The sequence below is a fragment of the Somniosus microcephalus genome, unplaced genomic scaffold, assembly GCF_052327205.1.
Source record: "Somniosus microcephalus isolate GS21.2 unplaced genomic scaffold, FLI_Smic_1.0 unresolved_chr8, whole genome shotgun sequence".
Classification (NCBI taxonomy): domain Eukaryota; kingdom Metazoa; phylum Chordata; class Chondrichthyes; order Squaliformes; family Somniosidae; genus Somniosus; species Somniosus microcephalus.
In genome coordinates, this window is record NW_028225186.1 from 4060345 (window position 1) to 4087876 (window position 27532).

Consider the following 27532-nt stretch of genomic DNA (forward strand, 5'->3'; position numbering starts at 1 on the left):
CTAACGAGGAAGTGAGCAATGCAATGTCTGTCAGAGTAAGAATCGAGCCTGTTACACAGGAACAGGATGCCATTCAGCCCCTCAAAACTGTTCGCACAGGAACAGGAGCTGAACATTCATACCCTTGATCCACTTGCACAGGTACAGCTAATAAATTATTTATGCTCATGTGATGTGTTTGCTATGAAATGAATTGTTAAAAAAATTAGCCTGCATTGGCCGGGAATCGAACCCGGGTCTCCCGCGTGGCAGGCGAGAATTCTACCCCTGAACCACCAATGCACGCCGACTTAATCGATTCTATTTTCTGGTAGCTACAATTTATTTTTGACTTTTGTTAATACAAGCGGGGACACTGCGTTAACATAAAAAGCAATATGCAGCAGATACTGCATCTGGAATTGTTGATTAAATGCTGGAAACACTTCGAAGGTCCTGGAAGATCTGTGGACAGAGAAACACAGGGTTAACCTCTCAGGTGCATGAGCTCTCGGTAGAGCTAAGATTTTGCACTTTTCTACGTCCCGTGGGAGTTTCCTTCCAACGTTGTTTAGCTGCTCAAAAATTACATAATTAAGAAACTAACCTTCCCCAAAAGAAAAAATAGGAGCAGGATTGGGCCATTCGGCCCCTCGAGCCCGCCATTTAAAAAGTTCGTGGCTGATGAGATCTTCGACACAACGCAACTTTGCCGCCCGTTCCCCATAACCTTTGACTCCCCTGTAGCTGAAATATATGTCTATCAGACATACAGAACCCGTTTGACGTCTTACAGTGTGGCCCGAGGGATAGTGTGGAGAAGCTGGGATTGCTTTCCTCTGGAGGCTAAGAGGAAATTTAATAGAGGCTTGCAAAATTACAATGAGTTTTGATAGAGGAAATAAAGACAAACGCTTTCCAATGGCAGGAGGGATGGTAACCAGAGGTAGAATTGTCTTATGCAGCGAATGTTAAGGCCTCATGAATATCAGGATAAGTTATCACGGCCCAGTTACTCTGTCATTCGAGTCTTGCACACGTTGCTAATGTGGCATTTTTCACACTGGCAATGAGTTGACTGATAGCCGTGCTGTGATCAGCTAAGTTTGTTAGGGAGATGCAGTCGGCAAAATAATACATGGAAGACGGATAATAACCGTGACTGTTCTGACACTGCGAGGCAAGGAAGCGAATGCTGCACCTCGGTACCGAATGATGCGCTGCTGACTGTTGAGGCAACAGCAGCGGTGTGGAAAATTGAAAGGTTGATGAGGTGCAAGCATTGTTTCGCGCGGGTGCTTTGATTGCTGGCATTTACAAACAGCCAGAAAACGCACTGGTTCCCTGACCGGGAATCTAACCCGGGCCGCGGCGGTAAAAGCGCCGAATCCTATCCACTAGACCACCAGGGAAGCTGTGAGAAGCAGCCTGCCAGCAAGCAGAACAAGGCAGTCTTTCCTCCTTGCTGCTTTGAAATTCAGGTCACTTTCACGCCAGGCAAACTTTTCGTACAAGATGACATCTTTTAGGCGAGATCACAAAGGACATGTTCAGGAAACCACAGCATCAAGTGCGTGTAGGCGTCCACCTGAAATCTATTTGCTTCTGTGCTTCTCTCAGAGATACACAGTCAGAGAAAAGCCGCCGGGATATTGAATAATCAGCACCAAAATATCAAGGACAATACAGAGGAAACAGTAATGCACTGCTTGAGACAAAGACTCAAACATATGCACGAACACAGATGTGTGCTCACTTTGTGTGAGTATGTCTCAGATATCCATATGATTCATGGAGGCGTGCAGTACAGTGTGAGGCCATTCGGCCAATCGTGCCAGTGCTGTCCACTTGAAAGATCAGACGTGCTTTCTCCCGCTGTTATCTGCATTTCCCTGTCCTCTCTCGTTCCGCAGTGCCCCGCACAAAAGACAAACAGAAGGAGAACACTATGCTAACGAGGAATTGATGCAGGAGGTTTTTATGCAGTTCCTCACCGTTTAAAATTGTTTTAGGTTCAATCTTTCGCTGTTGATCTTTTCCAAGGAGCGCTTTAAGGTGCTGCCAAAACGTTTAAAATTGGGGATGTTAAAATTCCTTCCCGTCGGGGAATTTCACCCCGGTCTCCCGCGTGACAGGCGGGGATACTCACAACGAGACTAACGAGGAAGTGAGCAATGCAATGTCTGTCAGAGTAAGAATCGAGCCTGTTACACAGGAACAGGATGCCATTCAGCCCCTCAAAACTGTTCGCACAGGAACAGGAGCTGAACATTCATACCCTTGATCCACTTGCACAGGTACAGCTAATAAATTATTTATGCTCATGTGATGTGTTTGCTATGAAATGAATTGTTAAAAAAATTAGCCTGCATTGGCCGGGAATCGAACCCGGGTCTCCCGCGTGGCAGGCGAGAATTCTACCCCTGAACCACCAATGCACGCCGACTTAATCGATTCTATTTTCTGGTAGCTACAATTTATTTTTGACTTTTGTTAATACAAGCGGGGACACTGCGTTAACATAAAAAGCAATATGCAGCAGATACTGCATCTGGAATTGTTGATTAAATGCTGGAAACACTTCGAAGGTCCTGGAAGATCTGTGGACAGAGAAACACAGGGTTAACCTCTCAGGTGCATGAGCTCTCGGTAGAGCTAAGATTTTGCACTTTTCTACGTCCCGTGGGAGTTTCCTTCCAACGTTGTTTAGCTGCTCAAAAATTACATAATTAAGAAACTAACCTTCCCCAAAAGAAAAAATAGGAGCAGGATTGGGCCATTCGGCCCCTCGAGCCCGCCATTTAAAAAGTTCGTGGCTGATGAGATCTTCGACACAACGCAACTTTGCCGCCCGTTCCCCATAACTTTGACTCCCCTGTAGCTGAAATATATGTCTATCAGACATACAGAACCCGTTTGACGTCTTACAGTGTGGCCCGAGGGATAGTGTGGAGAAGCTGGGATTGCTTTCCTCTGGAGGCTAAGAGGAAATTTAATAGAGGCTTGCAAAATTACAATGGGTTTTGAAAGAGGAAATAAAGACAAACGCTTTCCAATGGCAGGAGGGATGGTAACCAGAGGTAGAATTGTCTTATGCAGCGAATGTTAAGGCCTCATGAATATCAGGATAAGTTATCACGGCCCAGTTACTCTGTCATTCGAGTCTTGCACACGTTGCTAATGTGGCATTTTTCACACTGGCAATGAGTTGACTGATAGCCGTGCTGTGATCAGCTAAGTTTGTTAGGGAGATGCAGTCGGCAAAATAATACATGGAAGACGGATAATAACCGTGACTGTTCTGACACTGCGAGGCAAGGAAGCGAATGCTGCACCTCGGTACCGAATGATGCGCTGCTGACTGTTGAGGCAACAGCAGCGGTGTGGAAAATTGAAAGGTTGATGAGGTGCAAGCATTGTTTCGCGCGGGTGCTTTGATTGCTGGCATTTACAAACAGCCAGAAAACGCACTGGTTCCCTGACCGGGAATCTAACCCGGGCCGCGGCGGTGAAAGCGCTGAATCCTATCCACTAGACCACCAGGGAAGCTGTGAGAAGCAGCCTGCCAGCAAGCAGAACAAGGCAGTCTTTCCTCCTTGCTGCTTTGAAATTCAGGTCACTTTCACGCCAGGCAAACTTTTCGTACAAGATGACATCTTTTAGGCGAGATCACAAAGGACATGTTCAGGAAACCACAGCATCAAGTGCGTGTAGGCGTCCACCTGAAATCTATTTGCTTCTGTGCTTCTCTCAGAGATACACAGTCAGAGAAAAGCCGCCGGGATATTGAATAATCAGCACCAAAATATCAAGGACAATACAGAGGAAACAGTAATGCACTGCTTGAGACAAAGACTCAAACATATGCACGAACACAGATGTGTGCTCACTTTGTGTGAGTATGTCTCAGATATCCATATGATTCATGGAGGCGTGCAGTACAGTGTGAGGCCATTCGGCCAATCGTGCCAGTGCTGTCCACTTGAAAGATCAGACGTGCTTTCTCCCGCTGTTATCTGCATTTCCCTGTCCTCTCTCGTTCCGCAGTGCCCCGCACAAAAGACAAACAGAAGGAGAACACTATGCTAACGAGGAATTGATGCAGGAGGTTTTTATGCAGTTCCTCACCGTTTAAAATTGTTTTAGGTTCAATCTTTCGCTGTTGATCTTTTCCAAGGAGCGCTTTAAGGTGCTGCCAAAACGTTTAAAATTGGGGATGTTAAAATTCCTTCCCGTCGGGGAATTTCACCCCGGTCTCCCGCGTGACAGGCGGGGATACTCACAACGAGACTAACGAGGAAGTGAGCAATGCAATGTCTGTCAGAGTAAGAATCGAGCCTGTTACACAGGAACAGGATGCCATTCAGCCCCTCAAAACTGTTCGCACAGGAACAGGAGCTGAACATTCATACCCTTGATCCACTTGCACAGGTACAGCTAATAAATTATTTATGCTCATGTGATGTGTTTGCTATGAAATGAATTGTTAAAAAAATTAGCCTGCATTGGCCGGGAATCGAACCCGGGTCTCCCGCGTGGCAGGCGAGAATTCTACCCCTGAACCACCAATGCACGCCGACTTAATCGATTCTATTTTCTGGTAGCTACAATTTATTTTTGACTTTTGTTAATACAAGCGGGGACACTGCGTTAACATAAAAAGCAATATGCAGCAGATACTGCATCTGGAATTGTTGATTAAATGCTGGAAACACTTCGAAGGTCCTGGAAGATCTGTGGACAGAGAAACACAGGGTTAACCTCTCAGGTGCATGAGCTCTCGGTAGAGCTAAGATTTTGCACTTTTCTACGTCCCGTGGGAGTTTCCTTCCAACGTTGTTTAGCTGCTCAAAAATTACATAATTAAGAAACTAACCTTCCCCAAAAGAAAAAATAGGAGCAGGATTGGGCCATTCGGCCCCTCGAGCCCGTCATTTAAAAAGTTCGTGGCTGATGAGATCTTCGACACAACGCAACTTTGCCGCCCGTTCCCCATAACCTTTGACTCCCCTGTAGCTGAAATATATGTCTATCAGACATACAGAACCCGTTTGACGTCTTACAGTGTGGCCCGAGGGATAGTGTGGAGAAGCTGGGATTACTTTCCTCTGGAGGCTAAGAGGAAATTTAATAGAGGCTTGCAAAATTACAATGAGTTTTGATAGAGGAAATAAAGACAAACGCTTTCCAATGGCAGGAGGGATGGTAACCAGAGGTAGAATTGTCTTATGCAGCGAATGTTAAGGCCTCATGAATATCAGGATAAGTTATCACGGCCCAGTTACTCTGTCATTCGAGTCTTGCACACGTTGCTAATGTGGCATTTTTCACACTGGCAATGAGTTGACTGATAGCCGTGCTGTGATCAGCTAAGTTTGTTAGGGAGATGCAGTCGGCAAAATAATACATGGAAGACGGATAATAACCGTGACTGTTCTGACACTGCGAGGCAAGGAAGCGAATGCTGCACCTCGGTACCGAATGATGCGCTGCTGACTGTTGAGGCAACAGCAGCGGTGTGGAAAATTGAAAGGTTGATGAGGTGCAAGCATTGTTTCGCGCGGATGCTTTGATTGCTGGCATTTCAACCATCCAGAAAACGCACTGGTTCGTTGACCGGGAATCGAACCCGGGCCGCGGCGGTGAAAGCGCCGAATCCTATCCACTAGACCACCAGTGAAGCTGTGAGAAGCGGCCTGCCAGCAAGCAGAACAAGGCAGTCTTTCCTCCTTGCTGCTTTGAAATTCAGGTCACTTTCACGCCAGGCAAACTTTTCGTACAAGATGACATCTTTTAGGCGAGATCACAAAGGACATGTTCAGGAAACCACAGCATCAAGTGCGTGTAGGCGTCCACCTGAAATCTATTTGCTTCTGTGCTTCTCTCAGAGATACACAGTCAGAGAAAAGCCGCCGGGATATTGAATAATCAGCACCAAAATATCAAGGACAATACAGAGGAAACAGTAATGCACTGCTTGAGACAAAGACTCAAACATATGCACGAACACTGATGTGTGCTCACTTTGTGTGAGTATGTCTCAGATATCCATATGATTCATGGAGGCGTGCAGTACAGTGTGAGGCCATTCGGCCAATCGTGCCAGTGCTGTCCACTTGAAAGATCAGACGTGCTTTCTCCCGCTGTTATCTGCATTTCCCTGTCCTCTCTCGTTCCGCAGTGCCCCGCACAAAAGACAAACAGAAGGAGAACACTATGCTAACGAGGAATTGATGCAGGAGGTTTTTATGCAGTTCCTCACCGTTTAAAATTGTTTTAGGTTCAATCTTTCGCTGTTGATCTTTTCCAAGGAGCGCTTTAAGGTGCTGCCAAAACGTTTAAAATTGGGGATGTTAAAATTCCTTCCCGTCGGGGAATTTCACCCCGGTCTCCCGCGTGACAGGCGGGGATACTCACAACGAGACTAACGAGGAAGTGAGCAATGCAATGTCTGTCAGAGTAAGAATCGAGCCTGTTACACAGGAACAGGATGCCATTCAGCCCCTCAAAACTGTTCGCACAGGAACAGGAGCTGAACATTCATACCCTTGATCCACTTGCACAGGTACAGCTAATAAATTATTTATGCTCATGTGATGTGTTTGCTATGAAATGAATTGTTAAAAAAATTAGCCTGCATTGGCTGGGAATCGAACGCGGGTCTCCCGCGTGGCAGGCGAGAATTCTACCCCTGAACCACCAATGCACGCCGACTTAATCGATTCTATTTTCTGGTAGCTACAATTTATTTTTGACTTTTGTTAATACAAGCGGGGACACTGCGTTAACATAAAAAGCAATATGCAGCAGATACTGCATCTGGAATTGTTGATTAAATGCTGGAAACACTTCGAAGGTCCTGGAAGATCTGTGGACAGAGAAACACAGGGTTAACCTCTCAGGTGCATGAGCTCTCGGTAGAGCTAAGATTTTGCACTTTTCTACGTCCCGTGGGAGTTTCCTTCCAACGTTGTTTAGCTGCTCAAAAATTACATAATTAAGAAACTAACCTTCCCCAAAAGAAAAAATAGGAGCAGGATTGGGCCATTCGGCCCCTCGAGCCCGTCATTTAAAAAGTTCGTGGCTGATGAGATCTTCGACACAACGCAACTTTGCCGCCCGTTCCCCATAACCTTTGACTCCCCTGTAGCTGAAATATATGTCTATCAGACATACAGAACCCGTTTGACGTCTTACAGTGTGGCCCGAGGGATAGTGTGGAGAAGCTGGGATTGCTTTCCTCTGGAGGCTAAGAGGAAATTTAATAGAGGCTTGCAAAATTACAATGAGTTTTGATAGAGGAAATAAAGACAAACGCTTTCCAATGGCAGGAGGGATGGTAACCAGAGGTAGAATTGTCTTATGCAGCGAATGTTAAGGCCTCATGAATATCAGGATAAGTTATCACGGCCCAGTTACTCTGTCATTCGAGTCTTGCACACGTTGCTAATGTGGCATTTTTCACACTGGCAATGAGTTGACTGATAGCCGTGCTGTGATCAGCTAAGTTTGTTAGGGAGATGCAGTCGGCAAAATAATACATGGAAGACGGATAATAACCGTGACTGTTCTGACACTGCGAGGCAAGGAAGCGAATGCTGCACCTCGGTACCGAATGATGCGCTGCTGACTGTTGAGGCAACAGCAGCGGTGTGGAAAATTGAAAGGTTGATGAGGTGCAAGCATTGTTTCGCGCGGATGCTTTGATTGCTGGCATTTCAACCATCCAGAAAACGCACTGGTTCGTTGACCGGGAATCGAACCCGGGCCGCGGCGGTGAAAGCGCCGAATCCTATCCACTAGACCACCAGTGTAGCTGTGAGAAGCGGCCTGCCAGCAAGCAGAACAAGGCAGTCTTTCCTCCTTGCTGCTTTGAAATTCAGGTCACTTTCACGCCAGGCAAACTTTTCGGACAAGATGACATTTTTTAGGCGAGATCACAAAGGACATGTTCAGGAAACCACAGCATCAAGTGCGTGTAGGCGTCCACCTGAAATCTATTTGCTTCTGTGCTTTTCTCAGAGATACACAGTCAGAGAAAAGCCGTCGGGATATTGAATAATCAGCACCAAAATATCAAGGACAATACAGAGGACACAGTAATGCACTGCTTGAGACAAAGACTCAAACATATGCACGAACACAGATGTGTGCTCACTTTTTGTGAGTATGTCTCAGATATCCATATGATTCATGGAGGCGTGCAGTACAGTGTGAGACCATTCGGCCAATCGTGCCAGTGCTGTTCACTTGAAAGATCAGACGTGCTTTCTCCCGCTGTTTTCTGCATTTCCCTGTCCTCTCTCGTTCCGCAGTGCCCCGCACAAAAGACAAACAGAAGGAGAACACTATGCTAACGAGGAATTGATGCAGGAGGTTTTTATGCAGTTCCTCACCGTTTAAAATTGTTTTAGGTTCAATCTTTCGCTGTTGATCTTTTCCAAGGAGCGCTTTAAGGTGCTGCCAAAACGTTTAAAATTGGGGATGTTAAAATTCCTTCCCGTCGGGGAATTTCACCCCGGTCTCCCGCGTGACAGGCGGGGATACTCACAACGAGACTAACGAGGAAGTGAGCAATGCAATGTCTGTCAGAGTAAGAATCGAGCCTGTTACACAGGAACAGGATGCCATTCAGCCCCTCAAAACTGTTCGCACAGGAACAGGAGCTGAACATTCATACCCTTGATCCACTTGCACAGGTACAGCTAATAAATTATTTATGCTCATGTGATGTGTTTGCTATGAAATGAATTGTTAAAAAAATTAGCCTGCATTGGCCGGGAATCGAACCCGGGGCTCCCGCGTGGCAGGCGAGAATTCTACCCCTGAACCACCAATGCACGCCGACTTAATCGATTCTATTTTCTGGTAGCTACAATTTATTTTTGACTTTTGTTAATACAAGCGGGGACACTGCGTTAACATAAAAAGCAATATGCAGCAGATACTGCATCTGGAATTGTTGATTAAATGCTGGAAACACTTCGAAGGTCCTGGAAGATCTGTGGACAGAGAAACACAGGGTTAACCTCTCAGGTGCATGAGCTCTCGGTAGAGCTAAGATTTTGCACTTTTCTACGTCCCGTGGGAGTTTCCTTCCAACGTTGTTTAGCTGCTCAAAAATTACATAATTAAGAAACTAACCTTCCCCAAAAGAAAAAATAGGAGCAGGATTGGGCCATTCGGCCCCTCGAGCCCGTCATTTAAAAAGTTCGTGGCTGATGAGATCTTCGACACAACGCAACTTTGCCGCCCGTTCCCCATAACCTTTGACTCCCCTGTAGCTGAAATATATGTCTATCAGACATACAGAACCCGTTTGACGTCTTACAGTGTGGCCCGAGGGATAGTGTGGAGAAGCTGGGATTGCTTTCCTCTGGAGGCTAAGAGGAAATTTAATAGAGGCTTGCAAAATTACAATGAGTTTTGATAGAGGAAATAAAGACAAACGCTTTCCAATGGCAGGAGGGATGGTAACCAGAGGTAGAATTGTCTTATGCAGCGAATGTTAAGGCCTCATGAATATCAGGATAAGTTATCACGGCCCAGTTACTCTGTCATTCGAGTCTTGCACACGTTGCTAATGTGGCATTTTTCACACTGGCAATGAGTTGACTGATAGCCGTGCTGTGATCAGCTAAGTTTGTTAGGGAGATGCAGTCGGCAAAATAATACATGGAAGACGGATAATAACCGTGACTGTTCTGACACTGCGAGGCAAGGAAGCGAATGCTGCACCTCGGTACCGAATGATGCGCTGCTGACTGTTGAGGCAACAGCAGCGGTGTGGAAAATTGAAAGGTTGATGAGGTGCAAGCATTGTTTCGCGCGGATGCTTTGATTGCTGGCATTTCAACCATCCAGAAAACGCACTGGTTCGTTGACCGGGAATCGAACCCGGGCCGCGGCGGTGAAAGCGCCGAATCCTATCCACTAGACCACCAGTGAAGCTGTGAGAAGCGGCCTGCCAGCAAGCAGAACAAGGCAGTCTTTCCTCCTTGCTGCTTTGAAATTCAGGTCACTTTCACGCCAGGCAAACTTTTCGGACAAGATGACATTTTTTAGGCGAGATCACAAAGGACATGTTCAGGAAACCACAGCATCAAGTGCGTGTAGGCGTCCACCTGAAATCTATTTGCTTCTGTGCTTTTCTCAGAGATACACAGTCAGAGAAAAGCCGTCGGGATATTGAATAATCAGCACCAAAATATCAAGGACAATACAGAGGACACAGTAATGCACTGCTTGAGACAAAGACTCAAACATATGCACGAACACAGATGTGTGCTCACTTTTTGTGAGTATGTCTCAGATATCCATATGATTCATGGAGGCGTGCAGTACAGTGTGAGACCATTCGGCCAATCGTGCCAGTGCTGTTCACTTGAAAGATCAGACGTGCTTTCTCCCGCTGTTTTCTGCATTTCCCTGTCCTCTCTCGTTCCGCAGTGCCCCGCACAAAAGACAAACAGAAGGAGAACACTATGCTAACGAGGAATTGATGCAGGAGGTTTTTATGCAGTTCCTCACCGTTTAAAATTGTTTTAGGTTCAATCTTTCGCTGTTGATCTTTTCCAAGGAGCGCTTTAAGGTGCTGCCAAAACGTTTAAAATTGGGGATGTTAAAATTCCTTCCCGTCGGGGAATTTCACCCCGGTCTCCCGCGTGACAGGCGGGGATACTCACAACGAGACTAACGAGGAAGTGAGCAATGCAATGTCTGTCAGAGTAAGAATCGAGCCTGTTACACAGGAACAGGATGCCATTCAGCCCCTCAAATCTGTTGCACAGCAACAGGAGCAGAACATTCATACCCTTGATCCACTTGCACAGGTACAGCTAATAAATTATTTATGCTCATGTGATGTGTTTGCTATGAAATGAATTGGTAAAAAAATTAGCCTGCATTGGCCGGGAATCGAACCCGGGTCTCCCGCGTGGCAGGCGAGAATTCTACCCCTGAACCACCAATGCACGCCGACTTAATCGATTCTATTTTCTGGTAGCTACAATTTATTTTTGACTTTTGTTAATACAAGCGGGGACACTGCGTTAACATAAAAAGCAATATGCAGCAGATACTGCATCTGGAATTGTTGATTAAATGCTGGAAACACTTCGAAGGTCCTGGAAGATCTGTGGACAGAGAAACACAGGGTTAACCTCTCAGGTGCATGAGCTCTCGGTAGAGCTAAGATTTTGCACTTTTCTACGTCCCGTGGGAGTTTCCTTCCAACGTTGTTTAGCTGCTCAAAAATTACATAATTAAGAAACTAACCTTCCCCAAAAGAAAAAATAGGAGCAGGATTGGGCCATTCGGCCCCTCGAGCCCGTCATTTAAAAAGTTCGTGGCTGATGAGATCTTCGACACAACGCAACTTTGCCGCCCGTTCCCCATAACCTTTGACTCCCCTGTAGCTGAAATATATGTCTATCAGACATACAGAACCCGTTTGACGTCTTACAGTGTGGCCCGAGGGATAGTGTGGAGAAGCTGGGATTGCTTTCCTCTGGAGGCTAAGAGGAAATTTAATAGAGGCTTGCAAAATTACAATGAGTTTTGATAGAGGAAATAAAGACAAACGCTTTCCAATGGCAGGAGGGATGGTAACCAGAGGTAGAATTGTCTTATGCAGCGAATGTTAAGGCCTCATGAATATCAGGATAAGTTATCACGGCCCAGTTACTCTGTCATTCGAGTCTTGCACACGTTGCTAATGTGGCATTTTTCACACTGGCAATGAGTTGACTGATAGCCGTGCTGTGATCAGCTAAGTTTGTTAGGGAGATGCAGTCGGCAAAATAATACATGGAAGACGGATAATAACCGTGACTGTTCTGACACTGCGAGGCAAGGAAGCGAATGCTGCACCTCGGTACCGAATGATGCGCTGCTGACTGTTGAGGCAACAGCAGCGGTGTGGAAAATTGAAAGGTTGATGAGGTGCAAGCATTGTTTCGCGCGGATGCTTTGATTGCTGGCATTTCAACCATCCAGAAAACGCACTGGTTCGTTGACCGGGAATCGAACCCGGGCCGCGGCGGTGAAAGCGCCGAATCCTATCCACTAGACCACCAGTGAAGCTGTGAGAAGCGGCCTGCCAGCAAGCAGAACAAGGCAGTCTTTCCTCCTTGCTGCTTTGAAATTCAGGTCACTTTCACGCCAGGCAAACTTTTCGGACAAGATGACATTTTTTAGGCGAGATCACAAAGGACATGTTCAGGAAACCACAGCATCAAGTGCGTGTAGGCGTCCACCTGAAATCTATTTGCTTCTGTGCTTTTCTCAGAGATACACAGTCAGAGAAAAGCCGTCGGGATATTGAATAATCAGCACCAAAATATCAAGGACAATACAGAGGACACAGTAATGCACTGCTTGAGACAAAGACTCAAACATATGCACGAACACAGATGTGTGCTCACTTTTTGTGAGTATGTCTCAGATATCCATATGATTCATGGAGGCGTGCAGTACAGTGTGAGACCATTCGGCCAATCGTGCCAGTGCTGTTCACTTGAAAGATCAGACGTGCTTTCTCCCGCTGTTTTCTGCATTTCCCTGTCCTCTCTCGTTCCGCAGTGCCCCGCACAAAAGACAAACAGAAGGAGAACACTATGCTAACGAGGAATTGATGCAGGAGGTTTTTATGCAGTTCCTCACCGTTTAAAATTGTTTTAGGTTCAATCTTTCGCTGTTGATCTTTTCCAAGGAGCGCTTTAAGGTGCTGCCAAAACGTTTAAAATTGGGGATGTTAAAATTCCTTCCCGTCGGGGAATTTCACCCCGGTCTCCCGCGTGACAGGCGGGGATACTCACAACGAGACTAACGAGGAAGTGAGCAATGCAATGTCTGTCAGAGTAAGAATCGAGCCTGTTACACAGGAACAGGATGCCATTCAGCCCCTCAAATCTGTTGCACAGCAACAGGAGCAGAACATTCATACCCTTGATCCACTTGCACAGGTACAGCTAATAAATTATTTATGCTCATGTGATGTGTTTGCTATGAAATGAATTGTTAAAAAAATTAGCCTGCATTGGCCGGGAATCGAACCCGGGTCTCCCGTGTGGTAGGCGAGAATTCTACCCCTGAACCACCAATGCACGCCGACTTAATCGATTCTATTTTCTGGTAGCTACAATTTATTTTTGACTTTTGTTAATACAAGCGGGGACACTGCGTTAACATAAAAAGCAATATGCAGCAGATACTGCATCTGGAATTGTTGATTAAATGCTGGAAACACTTCGAAGGTCCTGGAAGATCTGTGGACAGAGAAACACAGGGTTAACCTCTCAGGTGCATGACTCTCGGTAGAGCTAAGATTTTGCACTTTTCTACGTCCCGTGGGAGTTTCCTTCCAACGTTGTTTAACTGCTCAAAAATTACATAATTAAGAAACTAACCTTCCCCAAAAGAAAAAATAGGAGCAGGATTGGGCCATTCGGCCCCTCGAGCCCGCCATTTAAAAAGTTCGTGGCTGATGAGATCTTCGACACAACGCAACTTTGCCGCCCGTTCCCCATAACTTTGACTCCCCTGTAGCTGAAATATATGTCTATCAGACATACAGAACCCGTTTGACGTCTTACAGTGTGGCCCGAGGGATAGTGTGGAGAAGCTGGGATTGCTTTCCTCTGGAGGCTAAGAGGAAATTTAATAGAGGCTTGCAAAATTACAATGGGTTTTGAAAGAGGAAATAAAGACAAACGCTTTCCAATGGCAGGAGGGATGGTAACCAGAGGTAGAATTGTCTTATGCAGCGAATGTTAAGGCCTCATGAATATCAGGATAAGTTATCACGGCCCAGTTACTCTGTCATTCGAGTCTTGCACACGTTGCTAATGTGGCATTTTTCACACTGGCAATGAGTTGACTGATAGCCGTGCTGTGATCAGCTAAGTTTGTTAGGGAGATGCAGTCGGCAAAATAATACATGGAAGACGGATAATAACCGTGACTGTTCTGACACTGCGAGGCAAGGAAGCGAATGCTGCACCTCGGTACCGAATGATGCGCTGCTGACTGTTGAGGCAACAGCAGCGGTGTGGAAAATTGAAAGGTTGATGAGGTGCAAGCATTGTTTCGCGCGGGTGCTTTGATTGCTGGCATTTCAAACATCCAGAAAACGCACTGGTTCGTTGACCGGGAATCGAACCCGGGCCGCGGCGGTGAAAGCGCCGAATCCTATCCACTAGACCACCAGGGAAGCTGTGCGAAGCGGCCTGCCAGCAAGCAGAACAAGGCAGTCTTTCCTCCTTGCTGCTTTGAAATTCAGGTCACTTTCACGCCAGGCAAACTTTTCGTACAAGATGACATCTTTTAGGCGAGATCACAAAGGACATGTTCAGGAAACCACAGCATCAAGTGCGTGTAGGCGTCCACCTGAAATCTATTTGCTTCTGTGCTTCTCTCAGAGATACACAGTCAGAGAAAAGCCGCCGGGATATTGAATAATCAGCACCAAAATATCAAGGACAATACAGAGGAAACAGTAATGCACTGCTTGAGACAAAGACTCAAACATATGCACGAACACAGATGTGTGCTCACTTTGTGTGAGTATGTCTCAGATATCCATATGATTCATGGAGGCGTGCAGTACAGTGTGAGGCCATTCGGCCAATCGTGCCAGTGCTGTCCACTTGAAAGATCAGACGTGCTTTCTCCCGCTGTTATCTGCATTTCCCTGTCCTATCTCGTTCCGCAGTGCCCCGCACAAAAGACAAACAGAAGGAGAACACTATGCTAACGAGGAATTGATGCAGGAGGTTTTTATGCAGTTCCTCACCGTTTAAAATTGTTCTGGTTCAATCTTTCGCTTTTGATCTTTTCCAAGGAGCGCTTTAAGGTGCTGCCAAAACATTTAAAATTGGGGATGTTAAAATTCCTTCCCGTCGGGGATTTTCACCCCGGTCTCCCGCGTGACAGGCGGGGATACTCACAACGAGACTAACGAGGAAGTGAGCAATGCAATGTCTGTCAGAGTAAGAATCGAGCCTGTTACACAGGAACAGGATGCCATTCAGCCCCTCAAAGCTGTTGCACAGGAACAGGAGCAGAACATTCATACCCTTGATCCACTTGCACAGGTACAGCTAATAAATTATTTATGCTCATGTGATGTGTTTGCTATGAAATGAATTGTTAAAAAAATTAGCCTGCATTGGCCGGGAATCGAACCCGGTCTCCCGCGTGGCAGGCGAGAATTCTACCCCTGAACCACCAATGCACGCCGACTTAATCGATTTTATTTTCTGGTAGCTACAATTTATTTTTGACTTTTGTTAATACAAGCGGGGACACTGCGTTAACATAAAAAGCAATATGCAGCAGATACTGCATCTGGAATTGTTGATTAAATGCTGGAAACACTTCGAAGGTCCTGGAAGATCTGTGGACAGAGAAACACAGGGTTAACCTCTCAGGTGCATGACTCTCGGTAGAGCTAAGATTTTGCACTTTTCTACGTCCCGTGGGAGTTTCCTTCCAACGTTGTTTAACTGCTCAAAAATTACATAATTAAGAAACTAACCTTCCCCAAAAGAAAAAATAGGAGCAGGATTGGGCCATTCGGCCCCTCGAGCCCGCCATTTAAAAAGTTCGTGGCTGATGAGATCTTCGACACAACGCAACTTTGCCGCCCGTTCCCCATAACTTTGACTCCCCTGTAGCTGAAATATATGTCTATCAGACATACAGAACCCGTTTGACGTCTTACAGTGTGGCCCGAGGGATAGTGTGGAGAAGCTGGGATTGCTTTCCTCTGGAGGCTAAGAGGAAATTTAATAGAGGCTTGCAAAATTACAATGGGTTTTGAAAGAGGAAATAAAGACAAACGCTTTCCAATGGCAGGAGGGATGGTAACCAGAGGTAGAATTGTCTTATGCAGCGAATGTTAAGGCCTCATGAATATCAGGATAAGTTATCACGGCCCAGTTACTCTGTCATTCGAGTCTTGCACACGTTGCTAATGTGGCATTTTTCACACTGGCAATGAGTTGACTGATAGCCGTGCTGTGATCAGCTAAGTTTGTTAGGGAGATGCAGTCGGCAAAATAATACATGGAAGACGGATAATAACCGTGACTGTTCTGACACTGCGAGGCAAGGAAGCGAATGCTGCACCTCGGTACCGAATGATGCGCTGCTGACTGTTGAGGCAACAGCAGCGGTGTGGAAAATTGAAAGGTTGATGAGGTGCAAGCATTGTTTCGCGCGGGTGCTTTGATTGCTGGCATTTACAAACAGCCAGAAAACGCACTGGTTCCCTGACCGGGAATCTAACCCGGGCCGCGGCGGTGAAAGCGCTGAATCCTATCCACTAGACCACCAGGGAAGCTGTGAGAAGCAGCCTGCCAGCAAGCAGAACAAGGCAGTCTTTCCTCCTTGCTGCTTTGAAATTCAGGTCACTTTCACGCCAGGCAAACTTTTCGTACAAGATGACATCTTTTAGGCGAGATCACAAAGGACATGTTCAGGAAACCACAGCATCAAGTGCGTGTAGGCGTCCACCTGAAATCTATTTGCTTCTGTGCTTCTCTCAGAGATACACAGTCAGAGAAAAGCCGCCGGGATATTGAATAATCAGCACCAAAATATCAAGGACAATACAGAGGAAACAGTAATGCACTGCTTGAGATAAAGACTCAAACATATGCACGAACACAGATGTGTGCTCACTTTGTGTGAGTATGTCTCAGATATCCATATGATTCATGGAGGCGTGCAGTACAGTGTGAGGCCATTCGGCCAATCGTGCCAGTGCTGTCCACTTGAAAGATCAGACGTGCTTTCTCCCGCTGTTATCTGCATTTCCCTGTCCTCTCTCGTTCCGCAGTGCCCCGCACAAAAGACAAACAGAAGGAGAACACTATGCTAACGAGGAATTGATGCAGGAGGTTTTTATGCAGTTCCTCACCGTTTAAAATTGTTTTAGGTTCAATCTTTCGCTGTTGATCTTTTCCAAGGAGCGCTTTAAGGTGCTGCCAAAACGTTTAAAATTGGGGATGTTAAAATTCCTTCCCGTCGGGGAATTTCACCCCGGTCTCCCGCGTGACAGGCGGGGATACTCACAACGAGACTAACGAGGAAGTGAGCAATGCAATGTCTGTCAGAGTAAGAATCGAGCCTGTTACACAGGAACAGGATGCCATTCAGCCCCTCAAAACTGTTCGCACAGGAACAGGAGCTGAACATTCATACCCTTGATCCACTTGCACAGGTACAGCTAATAAATTATTTATGCTCATGTGATGTGTTTGCTATGAAATGAATTGTTAAAAAAATTAGCCTGCATTGGCCGGGAATCGAACCCGGGTCTCCCGCGTGGCAGGCGAGAATTCTACCCCTGAACCACCAATGCACGCCGACTTAATCGATTCTATTTTCTGGTAGCTACAATTTATTTTTGACTTTTGTTAATACAAGCGGGGACACTGCGTTAACATAAAAAGCAATATGCAGCAGATACTGCATCTGGAATTGTTGATTAAATGCTGGAAACACTTCGAAGGTCCTGGAAGATCTGTGGACAGAGAAACACAGGGTTAACCTCTCAGGTGCATGAGCTCTCGGTAGAGCTAAGATTTTGCACTTTTCTACGTCCCGTGGGAGTTTCCTTCCAACGTTGTTTAGCTGCTCAAAAATTACATAATTAAGAAACTAACCTTCCCCAAAAGAAAAAATAGGAGCAGGATTGGGCCATTCGGCCCCTCGAGCCCGCCATTTAAAAAGTTCGTGGCTGATGAGATCTTCGACACAACGCAACTTTGCCGCCCGTTCCCCATAACCTTTGACTCCCCTGTAGCTGAAATATATGTCTATCAGACATACAGAACCCGTTTGACGTCTTACAGTGTGGCCCGAGGGATAGTGTGGAGAAGCTGGGATTGCTTTCCTCTGGAGGCTAAGAGGAAATTTAATAGAGGCTTGCAAAATTACAATGAGTTTTGATAGAGGAAATAAAGACAAACGCTTTCCAATGGCAGGAGGGATGGTAACCAGAGGTAGAATTGTCTTATGCAGCGAATGTTAAGGCCTCATGAATATCAGGATAAGTTATCACGGCCCAGTTACTCTGTCATTCGAGTCTTGCACACGTTGCTAATGTGGCATTTTTCACACTGGCAATGAGTTGACTGATAGCCGTGCTGTGATCAGCTAAGTTTGTTAGGGAGATGCAGTCGGCAAAATAATACATGGAAGACGGATAATAACCGTGACTGTTCTGACACTGCGAGGCAAGGAAGCGAATGCTGCACCTCGGTACTGAATGATGCGCTGCTGACTGTTGAGGCAACAGCAGCGGTGTGGAAAATTGAAAGGTTGATGAGGTGCAAGCATTGTTTCGCGCGGATGCTTTGATTGCTGGCATTTCAACCATCCAGAAAACGCACTGGTTCCCTGACCGGGAATCGAACCCGGGCCGCGGCGGTGAAAGCGCCGAATCCTATCCACTAGACCACCAGGGAAGCTGCGCGAAGCGGCCTGCCAGCAAGCAGAACAAGGCAGTCTTTCCTCCTTGCTGCTTTGAAATTCAGGTCACTTTCACGCCAGGCAAACTTTTCGTACAAGATGACATCTTTTAGGCGAGATCACAAAGGACATGTTCAGGAAACCACAGCATCAAGTGCGTGTAGGCGTCCACCTGAAATCTATTTGCTTCTGTGCTTCTCTCAGAGATACACAGTCAGAGAAAAGCCGCCGGGATATTGAATAATCAGCACCAAAATATCAAGGACAATACAGAGGAAACAGTAATGCACTGCTTGAGACAAAGACTCAAACATATGCACGAACACAGATGTGTGCTCACTTTGTGTGAGTATGTCTCAGATATCCATATGATTCATGGAGGCGTGCAGTACAGTGTGAGGCCATTCGGCCAATCGTGCCAGTGCTGTCCACTTGAAAGATCAGACGTGCTATCTCCCGCTGTTATCTGCATTTCCCTGTCCTCTCTCGTTCCGCAGTGCCCCGCACAAAAGACAAACAGAAGGAGAACACTATGCTAACGAGGAATTGAAGCAGGAGGTTTTTATGCAGTTCCTCACCGTTTATAATTGTTTTAGGTTCAATCTTTCGCTTTTGATCTTTTCCAAGGAGCGCTTTAAGGTGCTGCCAAAACGTTTAAAATTGGGGATGTTAAAATTCCTTCCCGTCGGGGATTTTCACCCCGGTCTCCCGCGTGACAGGCGGGGATACTCACAACGAGACTAACGAGGAAGTGAGCAATGCAATGTCTGTCAGAGTAAGAATCGAGCCTGTTACACAGGAACAGGATGCCATTCAGCCCCTCAAAGTTGTTGCACAGGAACAGGAGCAGAACATTCATACCCTTGATCCACTTGCACAGGTACAGCTAATAAATTATTTATGCTCATGTGATGTGTTTGCTATGAAATGAATTGTTAAAAAAATTAGCCTGCATTGGCCGGGAATCGAACCCGGGTCTCCCGCGTGGCAGGCGAGAATTCTACCCCTGAACCACCAATGCACGCCGACTTAATCGATTCTATTTTCTGGTAGCTACAATTTATTTTTGACTTTTGTTAATACAAGCGGGGACACTGCGTTAACATAAAAAGCAATATGCAGCAGATACTGCATCTGGAATTGTTGATTAAATGCTGGAAACACTTCGAAGGTCCTGGAAGATCTGTGGACAGGGAAACACAGGGTTAACCTCTCAGGTGCATGAGCTCTCGGTAGAGCTAAGATTTTGCACTTTTCTACGTCCCGTGGGAGTTTCCTTCCAACGTTGTTTAGCTGCTCAAAAATTACATAATTAAGAAACTAACCTTCCCCAAAAGAAAAAATAGGAGCAGGATTGGGCCATTCGGCCCCTCGAGCCCGCCATTTAAAAAGTTCGTGGCTGATGAGATCTTCGACACAACGCAACTTTGCCGCCCGTTCCCCATAACCTTTGACTCCCCTGTAGCTGAAATATATGTCTATCAGACATACAGAACCCGTTTGACGTCTTACAGTGTGGCCCGAGGGATAGTGTGGAGAAGCTGGGATTGCTTTCCTCTGGAGGCTAAGAGGAAATTTAATAGAGGCTTGCAAAATTACAATGAGTTTTGATAGAGGAAATAAAGACAAACGCTTTCCAATGGCAGGAGGGATGGTAACCAGAGGTAGAATTGTCTTATGCAGCGAATGTTAAGGCCTCATGAATATCAGGATAAGTTATCACGGCCCAGTTACTCTGTCATTCGAGTCTTGCACACGTTGCTAATGTGGCATTTTTCACACTGGCAATGAGTTGACTGATAGCCGTGCTGTGATCAGCTAAGTTTGTTAGGGAGATGCAGTCGGCAAAATAATACATGGAAGACGGATAATAACCGTGACTGTTCTGACACTGCGAGGCAAGGAAGCGAATGCTGCATCTCGGTACCGAATGATGCGCTGCTGACTGTTGAGGCAACAGCAGCGGTGTGGAAAATTGAAAGGTTGATGAGGTGCAAGCATTGTTTCGCGCGGATGCTTTGATTGCTGGCATTTCAACCATCCAGAAAACGCACTGGTTCGTTGACCGGGAATCGAACCCGGGCCGCGGCGGTGAAAGCGCCGAATCCTATCCACTAGACCACCAGTGAAGCTGTGAGAAGCGGCCTGCCAGCAAGCAGAACAAGGCAGTCTTTCCTCCTTGCTGCTTTGAAATTCAGGTCACTTTCACGCCAGGCAAACTTTTCGGACAAGATGACATTTTTTAGGCGAGATCACAAAGGACATGTTCAGGAAACCACAGCATCAAGTGCGTGTAGGCGTCCACCTGAAATCTATTTGCTTCTGTGCTTTTCTCAGAGATACACAGTCAGAGAAAAGCCGTCGGGATATTGAATAATCAGCACCAAAATATCAAGGACAATACAGAGGACACAGTAATGCACTGCTTGAGACAAAGACTCAAACATATGCACGAACACAGATGTGTGCTCACTTTTTGTGAGTATGTCTCAGATATCCATATGATTCATGGAGGCGTGCAGTACAGTGTGAGACCATTCGGCCAATCGTGCCAGTGCTGTTCACTTGAAAGATCAGACGTGCTTTCTCCCGCTGTTTTCTGCATTTCCCTGTCCTCTCTCGTTCCGCAGTGCCCCGCACAAAAGACAAACAGAAGGAGAACACTATGCTAACGAGGAATTGATGCAGGAGGTTTTTATGCAGTTCCTCACCGTTTAAAATTGTTTTTGGTTCAATCTTTCGCTGTTGATCTTTTCCAAGGAGCGCTTTAAGGTGCTGCCAAAACGTTTAAAATTGGGGATGTTAAAATTCCTTCCCGTCGGGGAATTTCACCCCGGTCTCCCGCGTGACAGGCGGGGATACTCACAACGAGACTAACGAGGAAGTGAGCAATGCAATGTCTGTCAGAGTAAGAATCGAGCCTGTTACACAGGAACAGGATGCCATTCAGCCCCTCAAATCTGTTGCACAGCAACAGGAGCAGAACATTCATACCCTTGATCCACTTGCACAGGTACAGCTAATAAATTATTTATGCTCATGTGATGTGTTTGCTATGAAATGAATTGTTAAAAAAATTAGCCTGCATTGGCCGGGAATCGAACCCGGGTCTCCCAGTGGCAGGCGAGAATTCTACCCCTGAACCACCAATGCACGCCGACTTAATCGATTCTATTTTCTGGTAGCTACAATTTATTTTTGACTTTTGTTAATACAAGCGGGGACACTGCGTTAACATAAAAAGCAATATGCAGCAGATACTGCATCTGGAATTGTTGATTAAATGCTGGAAACACTTCGAAGATCCTGGAAGATCTGTGGACAGAGAAACACAGGGTTAACCTCTCAGGTGCATGAGCTCTCGGTAGAGCTAAGATTTTGCACTTTTCTACGTCCCGTGGGAGTTTCCTTCCAACGTTGTTTAGCTGCTCAAAAATTACATAATTAAGAAACTAACCTTCCCCAAAAGAAAAAATAGGAGCAGGATTGGGCCATTCGGCCCCTCGAGCCCGTCATTTAAAAAGTTCGTGGCTGATGAGATCTTCGACACAACGCAACTTTGCCGCCCGTTCCCCATAACCTTTGACTCCCCTGTAGCTGAAATATATGTCTATCAGACATACAGAACCCGTTTGACGTCTTACAGTGTGGCCCGAGGGATAGTGTGGAGAAGCTGGGATTGCTTTCCTCTGGAGGCTAAGAGGAAATTTAATAGAGGCTTGCAAAATTACAATGAGTTTTGATAGAGGAAATAAAGACAAACGCTTTCCAATGGCAGGAGGGATGGTAACCAGAGGTAGAATTGTCTTATGCAGCGAATGTTAAGGCCTCATGAATATCAGGATAAGTTATCACGGCCCAGTTACTCTGTCATTCGAGTCTTGCACACGTTGCTAATGTGGCATTTTTCACACTGGCAATGAGTTGACTGATAGCCGTGCTGTGATCAGCTAAGTTTGTTAGGGAGATGCAGTCGGCAAAATAATACATGGAAGACGGATAATAACCGTGACTGTTCTGACACTGCGAGGCAAGGAAGCGAATGCTGCACCTCGGTACCGAATGATGCGCTGCTGACTGTTGAGGCAACAGCAGCGGTGTGGAAAATTGAAAGGTTGATGAGGTGCAAGCATTGTTTCGCGCGGATGCTTTGATTGCTGGCATTTCAACCATCCAGAAAACGCACTGGTTCGTTGACCGGGAATCGAACCCGGGCCGCGGCGGTGAAAGCGCCGAATCCTATCCACTAGACCACCAGTGAAGCTGTGAGAAGCGGCCTGCCAGCAAGCAGAACAAGGCAGTCTTTCCTCCTTGCTGCTTTGAAATTCAGGTCACTTTCACGCCAGGCAAACTTTTCGGACAAGATGACATTTTTTAGGCGAGATCACAAAGGACATGTTCAGGAAACCACAGCATCAAGTGCGTGTAGGCGTCCACCTGAAATCTATTTGCTTCTGTGCTTTTCTCAGAGATACACAGTCAGAGAAAAGCCGTCGGGATATTGAATAATCAGCACCAAAATATCAAGGACAATACAGAGGACACAGTAATGCACTGCTTGAGACAAAGACTCAAACATATGCACGAGCACAGATGTGTGCTCACTTTCTGTGAGTATGTCTCAGATATCCATATGATTCATGGAGGCGTGCAGTACAGTGTGAGACCATTCGGCCAATCGTGCCAGTGCTGTTCACTTGAAAGATCAGACGTGCTTTCTCCCGCTGTTTTCTGCATTTCCCTGTCCTCTCTCGTTCCGCAGTGCCCTGCACAAAAGACAAACAGAAGGAGAACACTATGCTAACGAGGAATTGATGCAGGAGGTTTTTATGCAGTTCCTCACCGTTTAAAATTGTTTTAGGTTCAATCTTTCGCTGTTGATCTTTTCCAAGGAGCGCTTTAAGGTGCTGCCAAAACGTTTAAAATTGGGGATGTTAAAATTCCTTCCCGTCGGGGAATTTCACCCCGGTCTCCCGCGTGACAGGCGGGGATACTCACAACGAGACTAACGAGGAAGTGAGCAATGCAATGTCTGTCAGAGTAAGAATCGAGCCTGTTACACAGGAACAGGATGCCATTCAGCCCCTCAAATCTGTTGCACAGCAACAGGAGCAGAACATTCATACCCTTGATCCACTTGCACAGGTACAGCTAATAAATTATTTATGCTCATGTGATGTGTTTGCTATGAAATGAATTGTTAAAAAAATTAGCCTGCATTGGCCGGGAATCGAACCCGGGTCTCCCGTGTGGTAGGCGAGAATTCTACCCCTGAACCACCAATGCACGCCGACTTAATCGATTCTATTTTCTGGTAGCTACAATTTATTTTTGACTTTTGTTAATACAAGCGGGGACACTGCGTTAACATAAAAAGCAATATGCAGCAGATACTGCATCTGGAATTGTTGATTAAATGCTGGAAACACTTCGAAGGTCCTCGAAGATCTGTGGACAGAGAAACACAGGGTTAACCTCTCAGGTTCATGAGCTCTCGGTAGAGCTAAGATTTTGCACTTTTCTACGTCCCGTGGGAGTTTCCTTCCAACGTTGTTTAGCTGCTCAAAAATTACATAATTAAGAAACTAACCTTCCCCAAAAGAAAAAATAGGAGCAGGATTGGGCCATTCGGCCCCTCGAGCCCGCCATTTAAAAAGTTCGTGGCTGATGAGATCTTCGACACAACGCAACTTTGCCGCCCGTTCCCCATAACCTTTGACTCCCCTGTAGCTGAAATATATGTCTATCAGACATACAGAACCCGTTTGACGTCTTACAGTGTGGCCCGAGGGATAGTGTGGAGAAGCTGGGATTGCTTTCCTCTGGAGGCTAAGAGGAAATTTAACAGAGGCTTGCAAAATTACAATGGGTTTTGATAGAGGAAATAAAGACAAACGCTTTCCAATGGCAGGAGGGATGGTAACCAGAGGTACATAGATACATAGATACATAGAAGATAGGAGCAGGAGTAGGCCATTCGGCCCTTCGTGCCTGCTCCGCCATTCGATGAGATCATGGCTGATCTTTTAATTCAGTATCCCGTCCCCGCCTTCTCTCCGTAACCCTTAACCCCTTTTGCCCGTAGAAATATATCTAATTCCCTCTTAAATATATTTAATGAGCTGGCGTACACTGCCCTCTGTGGCAATGAGTTCCACAGGTTCACCACTCTCTGAGTGAAGAAATTCCCCCTCATCTCTGTCCTAAATGGTTTAGCCCTTATCCTCAAATGATGTCCTCTAGTTCTGTTCTCACCCGCCAAGGGAAACATTCCTTCTGCATCCAGTCTGTCTAGACCTGTCAGAATTTTATACACTTCTATGAGGTCCCCTCTCAATCTTCTAAACTCCAGTGTGTACATCCCTAAACTACATAGTCTCTCCTCATAGGTCATTCCCGCCATTCCTGGTATCAGCCTGGTGAATCGCCGCTGCACCCCCTCCATGGCAAGAACATCCTTCCTCAGATGAGGCGACCAAAACTGTACACAGTACTCGAGGTGTGGTCTCACCAGTGCCCTGTACAGCTGCAGCAAGGTATCCCTGTTCCTGTATTCTAACCCTTTTGCTATGAAGGCCAGCATACCGTTTGCCTTCTTGACCGCCTGTTGCACCTGCATGCTCGCCTTCAGTGACTGGTGTACAAGAACACCCAGGTCTCTCTGTACTTCCCCCTCTCCCAATCTATTGCCATTTAAATAATAATTTGCCCTCCCGTTCCTGAACCCAAGGTGGATAACTTCGCACTTGTCCACATTATAGTGCATCTGCCATTTATCCGCCCAATCTGTCCAAATCATAAGGTAGAATTGTCTTATGCAGCGAATGTTAAGGCCTCATGAATATCAGGATAAGTTATCACGGCCCAGTTACTCTGTCATTCGAGTCTTGCACACGTTGCTAATGTGGCATTTTTCACACTGGCAATGAGTTGACTGATAGCCGTGCTGTGATCAGCTAAGTTTGTTAGGGAGATGCAGTCGGCAAAATAATACATGGAAGACGGATAATAACCGTGACTGTTCTGACACTGCGAGGCAAGGAAGCGAATGCTGCACCTCGGTACCGAATGATGCGCTGCTGACTGTTGAGGCAACAGCAGCGGTGTGGAAAATTGAAAGGTTGATGAGGTGCAAGCATTGTTTCGCGCGGGTGCTTTGATTGCTGGCATTTCAAACATCCAGAAAACGCACTGGTTCCCTGACCGGGAATCGAACCCGGGCCGCGGCGGTGAAAGCGCCGAATCCTATCCACTAGACCACCAGGGAAGCTGTGCGAAGCGGCCTGCCAGCAAGCAGAACAAGGCAGTCTTTCCTCCTTGCTGCTTTGAAATTCAGGTCACTTTCACGCCAGGCAAACTTTTCGTACAAGATGACATCTTTTAGGCGAGATCACAAAGGACATGTTCAGGAAACCACAGCATCAAGTGCGTGTAGGCGTCCACCTGAAATCTATTTGCTTCTGTGCTTTTCTCAGAGATACACAGTCAGAGAAAAGCCGTCGGGATATTGAATAATCAGCACCAAAATATCAAGGACAATACAGAGGACACAGTAATGCACTGCTTGAGACAAAGACTCAAACATATGCACGAACACAGATGTGTGCTCACTTTTTGTGAGTATGTCTCAGATATCCATATGATTCATGGAGGCGTGCAGTACAGTGTGAGACCATTCGGCCAATCGTGCCAGTGCTGTTCACTTGAAAGATCAGACGTGCTTTCTCCCGCTGTTTTCTGCATTTCCCTGTCCTCTCTCGTTCCGCAGTGCCCCGCACAAAAGACAAACAGAAGGAGAACACTATGCTAACGAGGAATTGATGCAGGAGGTTTTTATGCAGTTCCTCACCGTTTAAAATTGTTTTAGGTTCAATCTTTCGCTGTTGATCTTTTCCAAGGAGCGCTTTAAGGTGCTGCCAAAACGTTTAAAATTGGGGATGTTAAAATTCCTTCCCGTCGGGGAATTTCACCCCGGTCTCCCGCGTGACAGGCGGGGATACTCACAACGAGACTAACGAGGAAGTGAGCAATGCAATGTCTGTCAGAGTAAGAATCGAGCCTGTTACACAGGAACAGGATGCCATTCAGCCCCTCAAATCTGTTGCACAGCAACAGGAGCAGAACATTCATACCCTTGATCCACTTGCACAGGTACAGCTAATAAATTATTTATGCTCATGTGATGTGTTTGCTATGAAATGAATTGTTAAAAAAATTAGCCTGCATTGGCCGGGAATCGAACCCGGGTCTCCCGCGTGGCAGGCGAGAATTCTACCCCTGAACCACCAATGCACGCCGACTTAATCGATTCTATTTTCTGGTAGCTACAATTTATTTTTGACTTTTGTTAATACAAGCGGGGACACTGCGTTAACATAAAAAGCAATATGCAGCAGATACTGCATCTGGAATTGTTGATTAAATGCTGGAAACACTTCGAAGATCCTGGAAGATCTGTGGACAGAGAAACACAGGGTTAACCTCTCAGGTGCATGAGCTCTCGGTAGAGCTAAGATTTTGCACTTTTCTACGTCCCGTGGGAGTTTCCTTCCAACGTTGTTTAGCTGCTCAAAAATTACATAATTAAGAAACTAACCTTCCCCAAAAGAAAAAATAGGAGCAGGATTGGGCCATTCGGCCCCTCGAGCCCGTCATTTAAAAAGTTCGTGGCTGATGAGATCTTCGACACAACGCAACTTTGCCGCCCGTTCCCCATAACCTTTGACTCCCCTGTAGCTGAAATATATGTCTATCAGACATACAGAACCCGTTTGACGTCTTACAGTGTGGCCCGAGGGATAGTGTGGAGAAGCTGGGATTGCTTTCCTCTGGAGGCTAAGAGGAAATTTAATAGAGGCTTGCAAAATTACAATGAGTTTTGATAGAGGAAATAAAGACAAACGCTTTCCAATGGCAGGAGGGATGGTAACCAGAGGTAGAATTGTCTTATGCAGCGAATGTTAAGGCCTCATGAATATCAGGATAAGTTATCACGGCCCAGTTACTCTGTCATTCGAGTCTTGCACACGTTGCTAATGTGGCATTTTTCACACTGGCAATGAGTTGACTGATA

General features: G+C 46.2%; 12 non-coding genes across 12 annotated transcripts; all 12 read right to left on the bottom strand.

Moving 5' to 3' along the window:
* Window positions 1-211: 211 nt before the first annotated feature.
* trnag-gcc (transfer RNA glycine (anticodon GCC)) lies at window positions 212-282 on the bottom strand. The gene has a single exon. It is a non-coding gene; the product is annotated as a tRNA-Gly (tRNA).
* Window positions 283-2346: 2064 nt separating this feature from the next.
* trnag-gcc (transfer RNA glycine (anticodon GCC)) lies at window positions 2347-2417 on the bottom strand. Its single transcript has one exon. It is a non-coding gene; the product is annotated as a tRNA-Gly (tRNA).
* A 2063-nt stretch (window positions 2418-4480) lies between these two features.
* trnag-gcc (transfer RNA glycine (anticodon GCC)) lies at window positions 4481-4551 on the bottom strand. The gene has a single exon. It is a non-coding gene; the product is annotated as a tRNA-Gly (tRNA).
* A 4197-nt stretch (window positions 4552-8748) lies between these two features.
* On the bottom strand, window positions 8749-8819 carry trnag-gcc (transfer RNA glycine (anticodon GCC)). Its single transcript has one exon. It is a non-coding gene; the product is annotated as a tRNA-Gly (tRNA).
* A 2062-nt stretch (window positions 8820-10881) lies between these two features.
* trnag-gcc (transfer RNA glycine (anticodon GCC)) lies at window positions 10882-10952 on the bottom strand. The gene has a single exon. It is a non-coding gene; the product is annotated as a tRNA-Gly (tRNA).
* Window positions 10953-13014: 2062 nt separating this feature from the next.
* On the bottom strand, window positions 13015-13085 carry trnag-acc (transfer RNA glycine (anticodon ACC)). The gene has a single exon. It is a non-coding gene; the product is annotated as a tRNA-Gly (tRNA).
* Window positions 13086-17276: 4191 nt separating this feature from the next.
* trnag-gcc (transfer RNA glycine (anticodon GCC)) lies at window positions 17277-17347 on the bottom strand. Its single transcript has one exon. It is a non-coding gene; the product is annotated as a tRNA-Gly (tRNA).
* Window positions 17348-18383: 1036 nt separating this feature from the next.
* Window positions 18384-18455, bottom strand: trnae-uuc (transfer RNA glutamic acid (anticodon UUC)). The gene has a single exon. It is a non-coding gene; the product is annotated as a tRNA-Glu (tRNA).
* A 954-nt stretch (window positions 18456-19409) lies between these two features.
* Window positions 19410-19480, bottom strand: trnag-gcc (transfer RNA glycine (anticodon GCC)). Its single transcript has one exon. It is a non-coding gene; the product is annotated as a tRNA-Gly (tRNA).
* A 4194-nt stretch (window positions 19481-23674) lies between these two features.
* On the bottom strand, window positions 23675-23745 carry trnag-acc (transfer RNA glycine (anticodon ACC)). Its single transcript has one exon. It is a non-coding gene; the product is annotated as a tRNA-Gly (tRNA).
* Window positions 23746-25654: 1909 nt separating this feature from the next.
* trnae-uuc (transfer RNA glutamic acid (anticodon UUC)) lies at window positions 25655-25726 on the bottom strand. The gene has a single exon. It is a non-coding gene; the product is annotated as a tRNA-Glu (tRNA).
* Window positions 25727-26680: 954 nt separating this feature from the next.
* trnag-gcc (transfer RNA glycine (anticodon GCC)) lies at window positions 26681-26751 on the bottom strand. Its single transcript has one exon. It is a non-coding gene; the product is annotated as a tRNA-Gly (tRNA).
* Window positions 26752-27532: the final 781 nt, after the last annotated feature.